Source organism: Chiloscyllium plagiosum, unplaced genomic scaffold, assembly GCF_037043375.1.
Source record: "Chiloscyllium plagiosum isolate Xiang-an unplaced genomic scaffold, Cpla_swu_hap1 HiC_scaffold_53X, whole genome shotgun sequence".
Lineage (NCBI taxonomy): Eukaryota > Metazoa > Chordata > Chondrichthyes > Orectolobiformes > Hemiscylliidae > Chiloscyllium > Chiloscyllium plagiosum.
In genome coordinates this window covers 9,444,313-9,464,141 of record NW_028270191.1, presented here as the reverse complement: position 1 = coordinate 9,464,141, position 19,829 = coordinate 9,444,313, and the positions used below count along the sequence as shown (strand labels likewise).

General features: G+C 50.9%; 1 non-coding gene across 1 annotated transcript; it reads left to right on the top strand.

Moving 5' to 3' along the window:
* The first annotated feature begins 3,860 nt into the window (after positions 1-3,860).
* Positions 3,861-19,157, top strand: LOC122546777 (uncharacterized). Its single transcript, XR_015755690.1, has 4 exons — positions 3,861-3,974; positions 4,757-4,786; positions 7,837-7,890; positions 19,003-19,157. It is a non-coding gene; the product is annotated as an uncharacterized LOC122546777 (transcript).
* Positions 19,158-19,829: the final 672 nt, after the last annotated feature.

The window sequence follows — 19,829 nt, the reverse complement described above, 5'->3', positions numbered from 1 at the left end:
AGTCTCCCTCCCTTCCTCGCTAAACTGCTCCATCCCAGGCAACATCCTGGTGAATCTCGTCCACGCCTCCTGCATTTCAATCACACCCTTCCTCAGTCGAGTCGGACTAACCCTACACTGGCCTCTCCCCGACTGCAACACGCTGTTAGCTGTAAATGCAGGCTGAAAATACATTCAACAGAACAAAACTGTTGTGCGATTCGCTCCTGAGGCTATGGAGGTCGCGAGCCAATGCTTCAAGGGGGATGCCCTGAATATTTAATTTTCAGAGTTTAACGGATCCATGACGATAACATGGTCGATTGGTGTCAGGAGTAACAAATTCGAGAGGTCAGGATCAGGAATAAATGAAGGAACATGGGAATTGGGAGTGGGAGTAGGCAATTCAGCCCTTAAAATCCACTTTGGCATTGAACGTGATCACGGTTGAGCTTATCCTGGTCTCGCCTCCAGCTCCCCTGCCTGTTCCCCACAGCCCTTTATCCCACTTTTCAGCATATCTATTTCTTTCAGGAATCTCTCAATTGGTTCTGCCCCATTTTGAGGCAGATTTCGCAATCCTCTGAGAGAAGTAATCTCTCCTCAGATCAGTTTTGAACTGACCTCCTTTCACTCGATACCTCTGCCCTTTTGGTTGAGACTGTCCCACAAGAGGGAATATCTGTCCAACGTCCACCTTATTAATCCCCTTTCGCATTTTTCTATACCGCAATCAGATCCCACACCCTCATTCTCCTGAGGAGAAACCCAAGCTATTTGACGGCTCCTTGTACGAAAGCCCTTTCATCCCTGGGATCAATCCGGTGACCCTCCTCTTTGTGGGCAGCACAGTGGTTAGCTACTGCTGCCTCACAGTGCCAGAGGCCTGGGTTCAATTCCAGCCTCAGGCGACTGTCTGTGTGGAGTTTGCACATTCTCCCCGTGTCTGTGTGGGTTTCCTCTCACAGTCCAAAGATGTGCAGGTTAGGGTGAATTGGCCGTGCTAAATTGCCCGTAGTGTTAGGTGGCGGGGAAACGGGTCTGGGTGGGTTGCTTTTTGGAGGGTCGGTGTGGACTTGTTGGGCCGAAGGGCCTGTTTCCACACTGTAAGTAATCTAATCTGAACTGCCTCCAGTGCCACCACATCCTTCCTCAAATAAGGAGACCAAAATATTCCAGAGGTGGACTCACCAATGCCTTATATATTTGTGACAACATTTCTTGACTTTTCTAACCCAATCCTTTTTCAATAAATGAGGAGAAAGTGAGGTCTGCAGATGCTGGGGATCAGAGCTGACAATGTGTTGCTGGAAAAGCGCAGCAGGTCAGGCAGCATCCGAGGAACAGGAGAATCGACGTTTCGGGCATAAGCCCTTCTTCAGGGCCCGAAACGTCGATTCTCCTGCTCCTTGGATGCTGCCTGACCTGCTGCGCCTTTCCAGCTTTTTCAATAAATGCCAGGATTCCATTTGCCTTCGTGCAGACCCATTTTCTCTGGTTCATGCACCAAGAGCCCCCGAGCACTGAGAGAAATTAACGTTTTATATGACGCCAAGGGAAGTAGGAAGAAGTTAAACAGACGCTTTCAAAATGGGAAAAGTACTTATAGAACAAAGGGTGCAAGAAGCTGTAACCTCATTGGAGGACAGAGGTGGCCGTTCAGCACACAGAGTCCATCCCAGCTCTTTCCAGTCACACATTCCTTGGTCTATCCCCCGTCGCCTTCCAAGTTTGCTTCCATTCAAATAGCCAAGCAATTCATTGTCTCTGCTTCCTAGTTGGATCATTCCTAGCCATCATTTGGATACCGATCCCAGTATTCTAGTCGTCTCAGTTTGGCGAATCAGTCTCTTATGTGTCAAATGGAGCCCAGAGAGACAGCATTCCCTCCATCAATCTCTGTTACTTTGTTAACTGCATTCATCAAGCAAGCTCTGCTTTGTACAGATCCATAGCTGCCCTCCTTAAGAATCACAAACCTCTACCCCCCAAGATATTCTTTCGAAGACCTTACCCAGCGTCAGTTGAACAGCACGCCAGTTGGTCAGTTGCAGCTGGACATTTGTTGCAAACTTCCTTGTCGATATCTCTGACCCTCAGACACCACTCGTCCCATTCCTGGGAAGATGAGAAGATTACGTCCTTTGGAAAACTGGAATGCAAACCATCCTGGCCACTCTAAGCAGACATCTAAAGGGGAGAATGAGTACAGTCAGGGAGTTCAGGGTCAGTGCTGAGGCAGTGCCGCACTGTCGGAGGGTCAGTGCTGAGGCAGTGCCGCACTGTCGGAGGGTCAGTGCTGAGGGAGTGCTGCACTGTCGGAGGGTCAGTGCTGAGGGAGTGCCGCACTGTTGGAGGGTCAGTGCTGAGGGAGTGCCGCACTGTTGGAGGGTCAGTGCTGAGGGAGTGCCGCACTGTTGGAGGGTCAGTGCTGAGGGAGTGCTGCACTGTCGGAGGGTCAGTACTGAGGGAGTGGGCACTGTCGGAGGGTCAGCGCTGAGGGAGTGCCGCACTGTCAGAGGATCAGTACTGAGGGAGTACTGCACTGTCGGATGGTCAGTGCTGAGGGAGTGCCGCACTGTCGGAGGGTCAGTACTGAGGGAGTGCCGCACTGTCGGAGGGTCAGTGCTGAGGGAGTGCTGCACTGTCAGAGGGTCAGTGCTGAGGGACTGCAGCACTGTCGGAGGGTCAGTACTGAGGGAGAGCCGCACTGTTGGAGGGTCAGTACTGAGGGAGTGCTGCACTGTCAGAGGGTCAGTACTGAGGGAGTGTTGCGCTATCGGAGGGTCAGTGCTGAGGGAGTGCCGCACTGTCGGAGGGTCAGTACTGAGGGAGTGCCGCACTGTCGGAGGGTCAGTACTGAGGGAGTGCCGCACTGTCGGAGGGTCAGTACTGAGGGAGTGCCGCATTGTCGGAGGGTCAGTACTGAGGGAGTGCCGCACTGTCGGACGGTCAGTGCTGAGGGAGTGCCGCATTGTCGGAGGGTCAGTACTGAGGGAGTGCCGCACTGTCGGAGGGTCAGTACTGAGAGAGTGCCGCACTGTCGGAGGGTCAGTGCTGAGGGAGTGCCGCACTGTCGGAGGGTCAGTACTGAGGGAGTGCCGCACTGTCGGACGGTCAGTGCTGAGGGAGTGCCGCATTGTCGGAGGGTCAGTACTGAGGGAGTGCCGCACTGTCGGAGGGTCAGTGCTGAGGGAGTGCCGCATTGTCGGAGGGTCAGTGCTGAGGGAGTGCTGCACTGTCGGAGGGTCAGTGCTGAGGGAGTGCCGCACTGTCAGAGGGTCAGTGCTGAGGGAGTGCCGCACTGTCGGAGGGTCAGTACCTATGGAGTGCCGCACTGTCGGAGGTGCCATCTTTCAGATGAGACTGAGGTGCTGTCTAGCTGTTCAATTTAAAGCCGAGTGGCGGAGTTATCCCTTGCAGCCCATATTGAATCCCTGAGTCTACATTGGTGTAAACACCGAAGGGTTGGTCATGAGTGCCTTGCTGTTTGTGAGAACGTGCTGTATGCATTTTGCTGCCACGGGCCCTACCTTCCAAATGCTTGTGCTTTGAAAACTCTTTCTCTGGTTGCTATGTGCTTTTCCACGGCCAGTGTTGGTCAAAAGCATTATCCAAATGCAAGCTCTGTGATTCTTTAGTTAATGTATTAAAAATATGGGTGCGCCTTGGAATCTGATATTCTGGCCCTAACCTCAAGGTTCCAGTTGTGGAAGCGTAAAATAAATTGGCTTTGAGTTTGCTCAATGCCCTGAGTATGTGCAGGAAATTCCAGAGGGCATGTCAGTTTGGAGTACAGCTGGACGAAGGGGAGGAGGGAATTAGGAGGAACAATGACCCAACCTGTCTGTTAATGGGCAGCTGCTGCTGAATCTCCCGTTTTCTCTTCCAGGACAACACGGATTCGGAACACCTGCTGCCCCTCTTCCCGAAGCGTTTCTATGACGGCCAATCCTATGACGGATTTGTAGGATTGATGGGAAGGAGAATGGCAGGCAAGTACAACGAGCAATGAGCTCAATGAGCAAGTCTAGCGTGACCGGGTTTCTGCTCCTCCTCAGGCTGTGGGCATGGTTGGCATTTCTGGCCCGTGCCAGAACAGAGCTGAACAGAGAAGCTGGCGAGGGGCTGCAGGGAGGCCTGAATGGGGAAGGGGAGCAGATTCCCTGCCTTAAAGGATACGACTCAGGCATCTTTGTCCACCGATGCTTTACAGCTCTAGATATTCATGAAGTGAGACTGCTTGGTTGGCATGGACGAACAACATGGCCGCTGTAAACTGGCGGAATATTTCCCCAGAGTCTGGCAATGCAGTTGCGCTGCCAGTGGCGGCAGTTTTGGCAGCATGGGCATCAGAGGAAGGGCATAAGCCCAATGCGCCAATTGCATACCTCTAGGCCATTGGCACTGTTAATGGCGCCTGTATCCTGAGAAGCAGAATAAATGGCCATCGGAATTGGCACACCAGCGAGACTGGTTGGTGGCGCAGTGTGCAAACAGCTGGTGAGGAGGACAAGTGGGCATTCTGCTCCCAGGCTCCGTTCCGCGTGCCAAAGCTCACTGGCACACTGCATCCGCAAAGCATCGGTATTCAGGGTGAGGGAAGTAATCCCCTTGAGCAAAATCACTTCTGAGAAACTGAGGTGGAAAACCAGTGAAAAAGAAAACATGACAATATTGTACTGACTGCACAAACAGACGGTCAATCCTGACAGAAATATGGCAAATTTACACAAACTTCTCTCTTTTTTGTGTGTGTGTGTGTGTGTGTGCGCAGGTACAAAGGAAATTCCTCCGGCTCTGAAACGTAAGTGTTGGTGAACGGGTTTTCCGGCCGTCTGACAGTTGTTTTTAATGCTCTCGCCTTCCACCCCCTGCCTGTTCCTGCACAACTCCCTGGCCTCACTCAAATGGTTTGGCTGGGCCATTTCTGTCATTTGATCTGATAAACCCCAGATATATTTAGCTTATAGCAGAGAGAAGGGGGACGTAGTTGAGATCATGGGGTTGCAAGGCATGTGAATTTTGAATTTCTTTGTGGGACCTGGCAGTTGGTGGTTGACCCAGCATTTATTACCCTGTCCCTAGTTGCCCCCTTGAGAAGGTGGGGGTGAGCTGCCATCTTGAGCCGCTGCAGTCCGTGTGCTGTGGGTTGACCCACAATGCCCTGAGGGAGGGAATTCCAGGATTTTGACCCAGTGACACTGAAGGATGGTGAGGGGCTCGGAGGGGAACTTGCAGGGGGTGGTGTTCCCATGTATCTGCTGCCCTTGTCCTTCTCGATGGAAGTGGTCGTGGGTTTGGAAGGTGCTGTCTGAGGGTCTTTGGTGAGTTTCTGCAGGGCATCTTGTAGATGGTACACACTGCTGCTACTGAGCGTCGGTGGGGGGAGGGAGTGGATGTTTGTGGATGTGGGGCCAATCAAGTGGCTGCTTTGTCCTGGATGGTGTTGAGCTTCTTGAGTGTTGTTGGAGCTGCTCCCATCCAGGGGCAAGTGGGGAGTATTCCATCACACTCCTGACTTGTGCCTTGTGGGACAGGCTTTGGGGAGACAGGAGGGGAGTTACTCACTGCAGGATTCCCAGCCTCGGACCTGCTCTTGTAGCTACTGTGTTTATGTGGGGAGTCCAGTTCTGAGTCTGAACAATGGTAACCCCCAGGATGTTGATAGAAGAGATTCAGTGATAGTATTTCAATCAAGGGGACATAGATAAGTTCTTTCTTGTTGGAGAGGGTCATTGCCTGGCATATGCATGTTATAATTGTTAATTGCCACTTGTTAGTCCAAGTGTGGACTTTGTCCAGTTGGTGGAGTGGGCAGATGGGTGGTAGATAGTACCATCACCCCTCCATTGAACCCTATCACTATGACTAGTCATCCAGAAACTCAGCTAATGCTCTGGGGACTTGGGTTTAAATGGCAGGTGGTGGCATTTGAATTCAGTAAAAATCTGGAATTAAGAATCTCCTGATGCCCATGAATCCATGGTTGGGAAAAAACCCATCTGGTTCACTCATGCCCTTTCGGGAAGGAAATCTGCCCTCCTTACCTGGTCTGGCCTACATGTGGTGGAGGCGGATTCAATTGAAAGATTCAAGAGGGAAATTGGATTGTTCCTAACCCAATAACCATGCCCAGGTTGGAGGGAAAAGCAGAAGCTCAGCACTAAATTAAAATGCTCTGAGCCAGTGCAAGGTCAATGGGCTGAATGGCCTTCTTCTCCACTGTAATGGTTCTGCAATTCTGAGGGGGGACCCAAACTGGGTGTCACTGAGCAGGGTATTGCTGAGCAGGTGCTGCTTGATAGCACTGTTGGTGACACCTTCCATCACTTTCCTGATGATCGAGAGGAGACTGATGGGGCGGTAATTGGCCGGGTTGGATTTGTCCTGCTTTCTGTGTACAGGACATACCTGGGCAATTTTCCACATTGTCGGGTAGATGCCAGTGTTATAACTGTACTGGAACAGCTTGGCTCGGGGAGCAGCAGGTTCTGGAGCACAAGTCTTCAGTCCTATTGCTGGAATGTTGTCTGGGCCCATAGCCAGGGCCAATATGTTTTTCCCTCTTGTCTAGCAGCTATGTCCTTTAGGACCTGACCAGCTCGATCAGTAATACTGCTGCTGAGCCACTCTTGGTGGTGGACATTGAGATCCCCCACCCAGGGTAGATTCTGTGACCTTGCCACCCTCAGTGCTTCCTCTAAGTGTTGTTCAACACGGAGGAGTACTGATTCATCAGCCAAGGGAGGATGGTACGCTGCTCCCTCACGGCGCCAGAGACCCGGGTTCAATTCCCGACTCAGGCGACTGACTGTGTGGAGTTTGCACATTCTCCCCGTGTCTGCGTGGGTTTCCTCCGGGAGCTCCGGTTTCCTCCCACAATCCAAAGATGTGAAGGTTGGGTGAATTGGCCATGCTAAATTGCCCGTAGTGTTAGGGGTAAATGTAGGGGAATGGGTGGGTTGCTCTTCGGAGGGTCGGTGTGGACTTGTTGGGCCGAAGGGCCTGTTTCCACACTGTAAGTAAGTAATCTAATAATCAGCAGGAGGTTTCCTTGCCCATGTTTAACCTGACACCATGGGATTGGGTGTCAATACTGATGATATACACTGGGCCATAAGCCTGCTGGGTTATCTGGGTTATCTGGGATTTTGCCTGTGAGGTAGGATTCTATCCCTCTGCTGCGCAACTTGTCAGTGGCACAGGTCCCATGGGCAGTGGCAGGGCCCAGTTGGGCTGGGTGTGCCAGGCGCCTTGGTTGGTGCCAAGTGACTCGCCTGGTTTTCTTCTCCTTTGGTGTCTTGGCACAACTGGCATAGTTTGCCTGGCAATTTCAGAGGACAGTGAAGAGTCCGCCTCATTGGCTGTGGAGTCTGGAGTCATGCGTGGGCCCAGGCCTGGGTAAGGGCGGCAGATTTCCTTGCCTGGCTTTAGGTATGGACGATGGGCAAGATCACGTCAACCAGTGCCACCCAGCATGGGTAACCTTCAGGAGAACGAGGGAGGTATACTGGGATGTTGGGTTGGGGGAGGAAGAAACACTTGGCAGGGGTGTCAATGATGTTATCTTCAGCTGTATAGACGCCTTAATATGGCATCAAAGCGAGCGCCATAAAGGATTAGACCCACACTCCTGTTAATATGGAGTGCTCTGTCTTTCAGACAGATCCCAATGTACTCCATTTTGGATTTAAACCACGATAAACAAACAGTGAATGAGGTATGACAGCACTAAGATTCCCCTAGCATAAGACATCGAGCACAGTCACATTCATATATGTGCAAATTGTGTAGCTGGAGCTGAGAAGCAAAAGCAGTGGATGATTAAAGGGCTGACGTGTTCTCTTTCTGCAGGAGATATGAACGATTTCTTTGTTGGCCTGATGGGGAGACGGAACACAGAGCTTGGTGAGGATGAATCTTGTTACTTATTCACTTTAACTTATAGGTTTCTTGGCAGTTATGTTAGGTTGGGACGAATCTTTAGGAGGGCTTTATAAAGGCCAAGGCTGCAGTGCCAGTGATTGGGAGATGGGATGCCAGCTGGAAATGTGTTGCTGGAAAAGCGCAGCAGGTCAGGCAGCATCCAGGGAACAGGAGAATCGACGTTTCGGGCATAAGCCCTTCTTCCTGAAGAAGGGCTTATGCCCGAAACGTCGATTCTCCTGTTCCCTGGATGCTGCCTGACCTGCTGCGCTTTTCCAGCAACACATTTCCAGCTCGGATCTCCAGCATCTGCAGACCTCACTTTCTCCTCAAAGATGGGATGCCACTCATAGCTAAGGCTCCTGATAAGCGCAGGATTATTTCTCCAGCAAAATGGAGTCAGTGGAGGACAGTCAGGTGAAACAGAATATATACCATCCCTGGATATGATCCACCCATTGGCCGATTCTGACTGAGGCATGGGGAATGGGTGGGGAGGACGTCGGGGGGGATGGACTGGAGAGAGATCTCATCAGTTGGTGAGAGAACCGGGATGCGAGACTGGTGCTGCCTGTTCCAATCAATCGCACACCAATCAGGCATTGGCAAGGCCACTGCCCTGGAATCAAGACCCCGATGTTTCATCCCAGCAGCGCCACGAAAGAGGCTGTAGGCCTGATGAACTCACCCCTGGATTTCCAATGTCGAGGGGAACCGAAGGTAAGTGATGTGTGTTGGGACGGGGTTGGGGGGGAGGGGGGGTGCTATTTCTTGTCGGGAATTTGGAGGGTCCATATCCTACCTTCAACGCGCACGCCCCCTTCCAGCACGGGGAGAAAGGTCAAATCCAGTCTCCCTTCTTCAGAACTGATAGAAGCTGAGAGAAGGTGGTATTTATGCTGATGACAGAGGGGTAAGTGGGAGGGGGGGGAGGGGGGAAGAAATGAGAGGAAACAGAGCCCAGAGAGAGAGAATGGCAGTTTGACAGTGAAAGGGATGGTGAGCCAAGGAAAGGGGAAAGATCGATGATGGATATAATGGGGAGGGGGGAATGGGTTGGCCGATGTTGGGGACTGCTTTCAGCATACAGGGGGAGGCGACGGCCTAAAGGTATAATCGCTGGGCTGGAAATCCAGAGACACAGGTGCTGCAGGTTGAATCCTAAATTCAATTAAAGAAAGAGTTTGCAATGCAGGGGGAAAACCCATCTGGTTCAACAAAGGTCATTAGGGAGGGGGAACTGCCATCCTTACCTGGTCTGGGCCTAAATGTAACTCCAGGCCACATGGCCAATCTGGTTGACACGTAACTGCCCTCTGGGCAATTAGGGATGGGCAATAAATGCTGGCTGAGCCAGTAATATCTCACATCCCCTGAATGAGTTAAAAATACCATGCAAAGACTGTAACTACATTGGACAAACAGGCAGAAAACTAGCCACCAGGAGACGTGAACATCAACTAGCCACAAAACGACATGACCCTCTCTCACTAGTATCCTCACATACAGATGAGGAAGGGCACCACTTTGACTGGGACAACACATCCATCCGAGGGCAGAATCAGCAGCAGTGCTTCGCCTGAGGCCCACTGAAGATGTCACCTAGTAGTGAGACGAAACATCTGGAAATGAACCTTCCAGCTCAGCGAGCAAACCTACATCCAGGGTGGTTATGGTAGGGGATTTTAACCTTCCAAACATAGACTGGGACTGCCATAGTGTTAAGGGTTTAGATAGAGAGGAATTTGTTTAAGTGTGTACAAGAAAAAATTCTGATTCAGTATGTGGATGTACCTACTAGAGAAGGTGCAAAACGTGACCTACTCTTGGGAAATAAGGCAGGGCAGGTGACTGAGGTGTCAGTGGGGGGAGCACTTTGGGGCCAGCGACCATAATCCTATTAGATTTAAAATAGTGATGGAAAAGGATAGACCAGATCTAAAAGTTGAAGTTCTAAATTGGAGAAAGGCCAATTTTGATGGTATTAGGCAGGAACTTTCAAAAGCTGATTGGAGGCAGATGTTTGCAGGTAAAGGGATGGCTGGAAAATGGGAAGCCTTCAGAAATGAGATAACGAGAATCCAGAGAAAGTATATTCCTGTCAGGGTAAAAGGGAAGGCTGGTAGGTATAGGGAATACTGGATGACTAAAGAAATTGAGGGTTTGGTTAAGAAAAGGAAGGAAGCATATGTCAGGTATAGACAGGATAGATCGAGTGAATCCTTAGAAGAGTATAAAGGCAGTAGGAGTATACTTAAGAGGGAAATCAGGAGGGCAAAACACGGACATGAGATAGCTTTGGCAAATAGAATTAAGGAGAATCCAAAGGGTTTTTACAAATACATTAAGGACAAAAGGGTAACTAGGGAGAGAATAGGGCCCCTCAAAGATCAGCAAGGCGGCCTTTGTAGAAAATGGGGGAGATACTAAATGAGTATTTTGCATCAGTGTTTACTGTGGAAAAGGATATGGAAGATATAGACTGTAGGGAAATAGATGGTGACATTTTGCAAAATGTCCAGATTACAGAGGAGGAAGTGCTGGATGTCTTGAAACACATAAAGGTGGATAAATCCCCAGGACCTGATCAGATGTACCCTAGAACTCTGTGGGAAGCTAGAGAAGTGATTGCTGGGCCTCTTGCTGAGATATTTGTATCATCGATAGTCACAGGTGAGGTGCTGGAAGACTGGAGGTTGGCTAACGTGGTGCCACTGTTTAAGAAGGGTGGTAAGGACAAGCCAGGGAACTATAGACCGGTGAGCCTGACCTCGGTGGTGGGCAAGTTGTTGGAGGGAATCCTGAGGGACAGGATGTACATGTATTTGGAAAGGCAAGGACTGATTCGGGAAAGTCAACATGGCTTTGTGCGTGGGAAATGATGTCTCACAAACTTGTTTGAGTTTTTTGAAGAAGTAACAAAGAGGATTGATGAGGGCAGAGCGGTAGATGTGATCTACATGGACTTCAGTAAGGCGTTCGACAAGGTTCCCCATGGGAGACTGGTTAGCAAGGTTAGATCTCATGGAATACAGGGAGAACTAGCCATTTGGATACAGATGGGGCGGCACGGTGGCACAGTGGTTAGCACTGCTGCCTCACAGCACCAGAGTCCCAGGTTCAATGCCAGCCTCGAACGACTGACTGTGTGGAGTTTGCACGTTCTCCCCGTGTCTGTGTGGGTTTCCTCCGGGTGCTCCAGTTTCCTCCCACAGTCCAAAGATGTGCAGGTTAGGTGAATTGGCCACGCTAAATTGCCCGTAGTGTTAGGTGGATTAGTCAGAGGGGAATGGGTCTGGGTGGGTTGCGCTTCGGCGGGTCGGTGTGGACTTGTTAGGCCGAAGGGCCTGTTTCCACACTGTAGGGAGTCAAATCTAAAATAAATCTTAGAACTGGCTCAAAGGTAGAAGACAGAGGGTGGTGGTGGAGGGTTGTTTTTCAGACTGGAGGCCTGTGACCAGTGGAGTGCCACAAGGATCGGTGCTGGGTCCAAGACTTTTCGTCATTTATATAAATGATTTGGATGCGAGCATAAGAGATACAGTTAGTAAGTTTGCAGATGACACCAAAATTGGAGGTGGAGTGTACACTGAATGGGGTCTTGATCAGATGGGCCAATGGGCTGAGAAGATGGAGTTTAATTTAGATAAATGCAAGGTGCTGTATTTTGGAAAAGCAAATCTTAGCAGGACTTATACACTTAATGGTAAGGTCCTAGAGAGTGTTGCTGAACAAAGAGACCTTGGAGTGCAGGTTCATAGCTCCTTGAAAGTGGAGTCGCAGGTAGATAGGATAGTGATAAAGGCATTTGGTATGCTTTCCTGTATTGGTCAGAGTATTGAGTACAGGAGTTGGGAGGTCATATTGCGGCTGTACAGGATATTGGTTAGGCCACTGTTGGAATATTGTGTGCAATTCTGGTCTCCATTCTATCGGAAAGATGTTGTGAAACTTGAAAGGGTTCAGAAAAGACTTACAAGGATGTTGCCAGGGTTGGAGGAATTGAGCTATAGGGAGAGGCTGAACAGGCTGGGGCTGTTTTCCCTGGAGCATCGGAGGCTGAGGGGTGACCTTATAGAGGTTTATAAAATCATGAGGGGCATGGATAGGATAAATAGACAAAGTCTTTTCCCTGGGGTCAGGGAGACCGGAACTAGAAGGTAGAGGTTTAGGGTGAGAGGAGAAAGATATAAAAGAGACCTAAGGGGAAACATTTTCACGCAGAGGGTGGTAGATGTAGAGGGTGGAATGAGCTGCCAGAGGTTGGAACAATTGCAACATTTTAGATTAGATTACTTCCTTACAGTGTGGAAACAGGCCCTTCAGCCCAACAAGTCCACGCCAACCCGCAACTCACCCAGACCCATTCCCCTACACCTAACACTACGGGCAATTTAGCATGGCCTATTCACCCTAACCTACACGTCCCTGGGCACTATGGGACAATTTAGCATGGCCAATCCACCCTAACCTGCACATCCCTGGGCACTATGGGACAATTTAGCATGGCCAATCCACCCTAACCTACACATCCCTGGGCACTATGGGACAATTTAGCATGGCCAATCCACCCTAACCTGCACATCCCTGGACACTATGGGACAATTTAGCATGGCCAATCCACCCTAACCTGCACATCCCTGGGCACTATGGGACAATTTAGCATGGCCAATCCACCCTAACCTGCACATCCCTGGACACTATGGGACAATTTAGCATGGCCAATCCACCCTAACCTGCACATCCCTGGACACTATGGGACAATTTAGCATGGCCAATCCACCCTAACCTACACATCCCTGGGCACTATGGGACAATTTAGCATGGCCAATCCACCCTAACCTGCACATTTTTGGACTGTGGGAGGAAACCGGAGCACCCGGAGGAAACCCACGCAGACACGGGGAGAATGTGCAAACTCCACACAGTCAGTCGCCTGAGGCAGGAATTGAACCCGGGTCTCTGGCGCTGTGAGGCAGCAGTGCTAACCACTGTGCCACCGTGCTGCCCAAGAGGCATTTGGATGGGTATATGAATAGGAAGGGTTTGGAGGGATACGGGCTAGGTGCTGGCAGGTGGGAGTAGATTGGATTGGGATATCTGGTCGGCATGGACAGGTCGGCATGGACGGGTCTGTTTCCATGCTGTACATCTCTATGACTCTATGACTATGACTTTATATAGCTCTGGTTAGGCTCCAGTGAGAACACTGTGTCCAGTTCTGGTCTCCAGCCTTTCAGAAGGAAGTGTGGGATACTCGAGATGGGGCAGAAGGGATTTACCAGAATGTTTCCAGCAACGGGGAACTTTAGTGACAAGGTTAGAGTGGGAGAAGCTGGGATTGGTTTCCTTGGAGATTGAGAGGAGATTGGATCGAGGTGGACAAGACTATAACAAGTTTACATAAGGTAGACAACGAGGAACTGCTCCCATTAACTAATGCTGTGAGGGGGAGGCAGCTTTCAGAGCTACCGGAGTAGGGTGTGGGGAAGAAACAGTGAGTGGCAATGAACTGGATGTTGTTGCATGTGAGTGGGGGGGGGAGATAATGAATGATTTCAAGAGGAAATTGGATAGCCACATGATGGAAATAAATTTGCAAGGCCATAGGGATAGAGCTGAAAATGTGTTGCTGGAAAAGCGCAGCAGGTCAGGCAGCATCCAGGGAACAGGAGAATCGACGTTTCGGCATAAGCCCTTCTTCAGGAATGAGGAAAGTGTGTCCAGCAGGCTAAGATAAAAGGTAGGGAGGAGGGACTTGGGGGAGGGGCGTTGGAAATGTGATAGGTGGAAAGAGGTCAAGGTGAGGGTGATAGGCCGGAGTGGGCGTGGGGGCAGAGAGGTCAGGAAGAAGATTGCAGGTTAGGAAGGCGGTGCTGAGTTCGATGGATTTGACTGAGACAAGGTGGGGGGGAGGGGAAATAAGGAAACTAGAGAAATCCGAGTTCATCCCTTGTGGTTGGAGGGTTCCTAGGCGGAAGATGAGGCGCTCTTCCGCCAACCGTCGTGTTGCTATGGTCTGGCGATGGAGGAGTCCAAGGACCTGCATATCCTTGGTGGAGTGGGAGGGGGAGTTGAAGTGTTGAGCCACAGGGTGGTTGGGTTGGTTGGTCCGGGTGTCCCAGAGGTGTTCTCTGAAACGCTCCGCAAGTAGGGATAGAGCAGGGCCTGACTGGCTCACTCTGCACAGAGCGAACATGTTGACGAATCCTGGGGAGCACAATTTAGGAGGCGGAGTGGATACCTTTTTGAATTTGTTTTTCAACTCTGCTGTACAGCACAAAGTGTTTTCTTTCAAATCGCCATGATTGCATTAACTGCTAATGTGTTGCCGCCACCACTGCTGCTGCAGCTTGGCCTGCTCGCACTGTTGCAGCCTGGGGCTTGCCTACACCTGAAAGCAAGAGAACACGGAAAAAAAAAAGAAACTGCTAATGTGTAGAACAGGTGTAACTGTGGGAACAAACCTGTCACGCCTCAGTCTTTCCCATGTGTGCAAACGTCCGACAAACTCTTTCCGAGCAGAACAGCCAATTGGCATAACTGTTAAGCAGCCTAACGAAAACCGATGCTCTCTGTGCTATATTTTAACATAAACATTACATCACTCGGGCTTGCTACAAGACAGATAAAAGACTTGTCGTTGTGGATCACTTTCTGATAAGCGCGCAATGATTTAAAAATGGTCAAGTACCATTGTCTGCAATGAGCTCCTTCGAAGGGCAGCGGCAGCCATTTTGCGCAAAGCAAGCTCGCACAAGCAGTGACGACAGTTCGTTTGTTGCGTTGGCTTTTCCGAGTGTGCGAGAGGATCTGCCAACCCATCAGACGGGGCCTTAGTTTAACACCTCACTGAAAGATGGCACCTCTGACAGTCCAGCACCCCCTGAGGTACTGCACTGGGAGTGTTGCCCTAGATTATGTGCACCATCGAGAGGAAGATGGTGTGAATTTACAGGTTCAGATGTGATGCTGCTCCTACTGAGCCACAGCTAGAAGCAAAATAACAATTTCAAGTATCACGTTTAAACAGATACATTGGCTACTCTAAATAAAGATGCTCCTGGGGAAAAAGAGTTCACTGCACCCGCCAAGTGCAAACTGAGGTAATTATTTTACATCTTTCAAATGTCAATGAGCAGATTGTGTTTCGAAGAGCTGCACAAACTAGGGGCAGCACAGTGGCTCAGTGGTTAGCACTGCTGCCTCCCAGCGCCAGGGACCCAGACCAAAGATGTGCTGGTTAGGGTGGATTGGCCATGCTAAATTGTCCCATAGTGCCCAGGGATGTGCAGGTTAGGGTGGATTGGCCATGCTAAATTGTCCCATAGTGCCCAGGGGTGTGCAGGTTAGGGTGGATTGGCCGTGCTAAAATGTCCCATAGTGCCCAGGGATGTGCAGGTTAGGGTGGATTGGCCATGCTAAATTGTCCCATAGTGCCCAGGGATGTGCAGGTTAGGGTGGATTGGCCATGCTAAATTGTCCCATAGTGCCCAGGGATGGGCAGGTTAGGGTGGATTGGCCGTACTAAATTGTCCCATAGTGCCCAGGGATGTGCAGGTTAGGGTGGATTGGCCGTGCTAAACTGTCCCATAGTGCCCAGGGGTGTGCAGGTTAGGGTGGATTGGCCGTGCTAAATTGTCCCATAGTGCCCAGGGATGTGCAGGTTAGGGTGGATTGGCCATGCTAAATTGTCCCATAGTTCCCAGGGATGTGCAGGTTAGGGTGGGATTGGCCATGCTAAATTGTCCCATAGTGCCCAGGGATGTGCAGGTTAGGGTGGATTGGCCATGCTAAATTGTCCCATAGTGCCCAGGGATGTGCAGGTTAGGGCGGATTGGCCGTGCTAAATTGTCCCATAGTGCCCAGGGATGTGCAGGTTAGGGTGGATTGGCCGTGCTAAACTGTCCCATAGTGCCCAGGGATGTGCAGGTTAGGGTGGATTGGCCGTGCTAAACTGTCCCATAGTGCCCAGGGATGTGCAGGTTAGGGTGGATTGGCCGTGCTAAACTGTCCCATAGTGCCCAGGGATGTGCAGGTTAGGGTGGATTGGCCGTGCTAAATTGTCCCATAGTGCCCAGGGATGTGCAGGTTAGGGTAGATTGGCCGTGCTAAACTGTCCCATAGTTCCCAGGGATGTGCAGGTTAGGGTGGGATTGGCCATGCTAAATTGTCCCATAGTGCCCAGGGATGTGCAGGTTAGGGTGGATTGGCCATGCTAAATTGTCCCATGGTGTCCAGGGATGTGCAGGTTAAGGTGGATTGGCCGTGCTAAACTGTCCCACAGTGCCCAGGGATGTGCAGGTTAGGGTGGATTGGCCGTGCTAAACTGTCCCATAGTGCCCAGGGATGTGCAGGTTAGGGTGGATTGGCCGTGCTAAATTGTCCCATAGTGCCCAGGGATGTGCAGGTTAGGGTGGATTGGCCGTGCTAAATTGTCCCATAGTGCCCAGGGATGTGCAGGTTAGGGTGGATTGGCCGTGCTAAATTGTCCCATAGTGCCCAGGGATGTGCAGGTTAGGGTGGATTGGCCGTGCTAAATTGTCCCATAGTGCCCAGGGATGTGCAGGTTAGGGTGGATTGGCCGTGCTAAACTGTCCCATAGTGCCCAGGGATGTGCAGGTTAGGGTGGATTGGCCGTGCTAAATTGTCCCATAGTGCCCAGGGATGTGCAGGTTAGGGTAGATTGGCCGTGCTAAACTGTCCCATAGTTCCCAGGGATGTGCAGGTTAGGGTGGGATTGGCCATGCTAAATTGTCCCATAGTGCCTAGGGATGTGCAGGGTAGGGTGGATTGGCCGTGCTAAATTGTCCCATGGTGTCCAGGGATGTGCAGGTTAAGGTGGATTGGCCGTGCTAAACTGTCCCACAGTGCCCAGGGATGTGCAGGTTAGGGTGGATTGGCCGTGCTAAACTGTCCCATAGTGCCCAGGGATGTGCAGGTTAGGGTGGATTGGCCGTGCTAAATTGTCCCATGGTGTCCAGGGATGTGCAGGTTAAGGTGGATTGGCCGTGCTAAACTGTCCCACAGTGCCCAGGGATGTGCAGGTTAGGGTGGATTGGCCGTGCTAAATTGTCCCATAGTGCCCAGGGATGTGCAGGTTAGGGTGGATTGGCCGTGCTAAACTGTCCCATAGTGCCCAGGGATGTGCAGGTTAGGGTGGATTGGCCATGCTAAATTGTCCCATGGTGTCCAGGGATGTGCAGGTTAAGGTGGATTGGCCGTGCTAAACTGTCCCACAGTGCTCAGGGATGTGCAGGTTAGGGTGGATTGGCCGTGCTAAACTGTCCCATAGTGCCCAGGGATGTGCAGGTTAGGGTGGATTGGCCATACTAAATTGTCCCATAGTGCCCAGGGATGTGCAGGTTAGGGTGGATTGGCCATACTAAATTGTCCCATAGTGCCCAGGGATGTGCAGGTTAGGGTGGATTGGCCATACTAAATTGTCCCATAGTGCCCAGGGATGTGCAGGTTAGGGTGGATTGGCCGTGCTAAACTGTCCCATAGTGCCCAGGGATGTGAGGGTTAGGGTGGATTGGCCATGCTAAATTGTCCCATAGTGCCCAGGGATGTGCGGGTTAGGGTGGATTGGCCATGCTAAATTGTCCCATAGTGCCCAGGGATGTGCAGGTTAGGGTGGATTGGCCATGCTAAATTGTCCCATAGTGCCCAGGGATGTGCAGGTTAGGGTGGATTGGCCGTGCTAAATTGTCCCATAGTGTCCAGGGATGTGCAGGTTAGGGTGGATTGGCCATGCTAAATTGTCCCATAGTGCCCAGGGATGTGCAGGTTAGGGTGGATTGGCCATGCTAAATTGTCCCATAGTGCCCAGGGATGTGCAGGTTAGGGTGGATTGGCCATGCTAAATTGTCCCATAGTGCCCAGGGATGTGCAGGTTAGGGTGGATTGGCCATGCTAAATTGTCCCATAGTGCCCAGGGATGTGCAGGTTAGGGTGGATTGGCCATGCTAAATTGTCCCATAGTGCCCAGGGATGTGCAGGTTAGGGTGGATTGGCCATGCTAAATTGTCCCATAGTGCCCAGGGATGTGCAGGTTAGGGTGGATTGGCCATGCTAAATTGTCCCATAGTGCCCAGGGATGTGCAGGTTAGGGTGGATTGGCCGTGCTAAATTGTCCCATAGTGTCCAGGGATGTGCAGGTTAGGGTGGATTGGCCATGCTAAATTGTCCCATAGTGCCCAGGGATGTGCAGGTTAGGGTGGATTGGCCATGCTAAATTGTCCCATAGTGCCCAGGGATGTGCAGGTTAGGGTGGATTGGCCGTGCTAAATTGTTCCCATAGTGCCCAGGGATGTGCAGGTTAGGGTGGATTGGCCGTGCTAAATTGTCCCATAGTGTCCAGGGATGTGCAGGTTAGGGTGGATTGGCCGTGCTAAATTGTCCCATAGTGTCCAGGGATGTGCAGGTTAGGGTGGATTGGCCGTGCTAAATTGTCCCATAGTGCTCAGGGATGTGCAGGTTAGGGTGGATTGGCCGTGCTAAATTGTCCCATAGTGTCCAGGGATGTGCAGGTTAGGGTGGATTGGCCATGGGGAAAATGCAGGGTTGTGCAGTCGGGATGGATCTGGGTGGGATGTTCGTCTGGATTTGATGGGTCAAATGGCCTGTTTCCACGCTGGTGGGGATTCTATGATTCTCGGTCTGGCAGCATTAGTGTGGGGAGAGAGAGAGAGAGAGAAACACCGATAGCTTTTACAATCAGAATTGAAATCAAGGAGCTAAAATATGAACTCTGTTCCGGTCTCTGAGGGAAACCCATCCCAAGCGTGGAGCCCCTCCCCAGCCCAGCGTCTGTCAGAGAAACTCCGAGACCAGCCAGAAGGAGGCGCTCCAGGGTGTGAGCTGCCTTCCCCAGTTTGCTTCCTCGGTTCAGTTGAAAGCGGCTGCAGGTCAGACGTGTGTCTCGAACCCATGTCTAGTGACCGTGCTCAACGTGTGTGTGTGTCGTATGTTCTTTTCTCCCTGTGGAATTTCGACAGGGAACAAAGTCAGGCTTGGTTTCTAATGGGGGGGGGGGGGGGGGGTCGCGCCGTGAATGAAGTGAAATTAAACGAGCCTTTGATCTGTCTTTAGGGCCTGCAGGTCCATTTAACCTTGGAAGGGATGTGGAGCATTCCCAGAAAGCGATGGCTGCCCCTCCCAAACTGCGCACCTTTCCAAATACACCGCTATCTCTGTTGTATAAAATCGAGAATTAAATTGACGGTAGATTTGCATCTGTGATCGAAGCCCCTTGGCGAACTCAGTGACTATCTTCAATCGTGAGCCAAGGCAAAGAGAGGGAACTGTGTGGCCAAGATCAGGAACTGCTTCGGGAGCTGCCCTCATTTCCGCCCAGAGCTTATTCCTTGCTTTTGTTTTGTGATCTCCTGTGCCCACTCCAAATAAAAACTCCAGCTGTGCTTCTTATCGATTCAGCGCTATAATCTCCCCTGCTGTTAACGCCTCTAGCACTTCAACTGCTGCTAACTTATCCAGACGGTAACAAATCCACAGTAGGGCTTGCGGCTTCAGGTGTACCGCTCACAGAATGGTATCTTTCTCATGCCAATCAGCTTCATGACTATTTTGCCTTTCACATGTTTTCTCTTTGTCATTGCACAGAATATCCATTTCAACCAATCATAGAGTCATGGAGATGTGCAGCACAGATCAGACCCTTTGATCCTACTTGCTGACCAGCTATCCTAAATTAATCTAATCCCATTTGCCAGCACCCGGCCCATATCCCTCCAAACCCTTCCTATTCATATATCCATCCAGATGCCTTTTAAATGTTGTAATTGTACCAGCCTCCACCACTTCCTCTGGCAGCTCATTCCATACACACGTACCACTCTCTGTGTGAAAAACCCACCCCTTAGGTTCCTTTTCAATCTTGCCCCTCTCACCTTCAACCT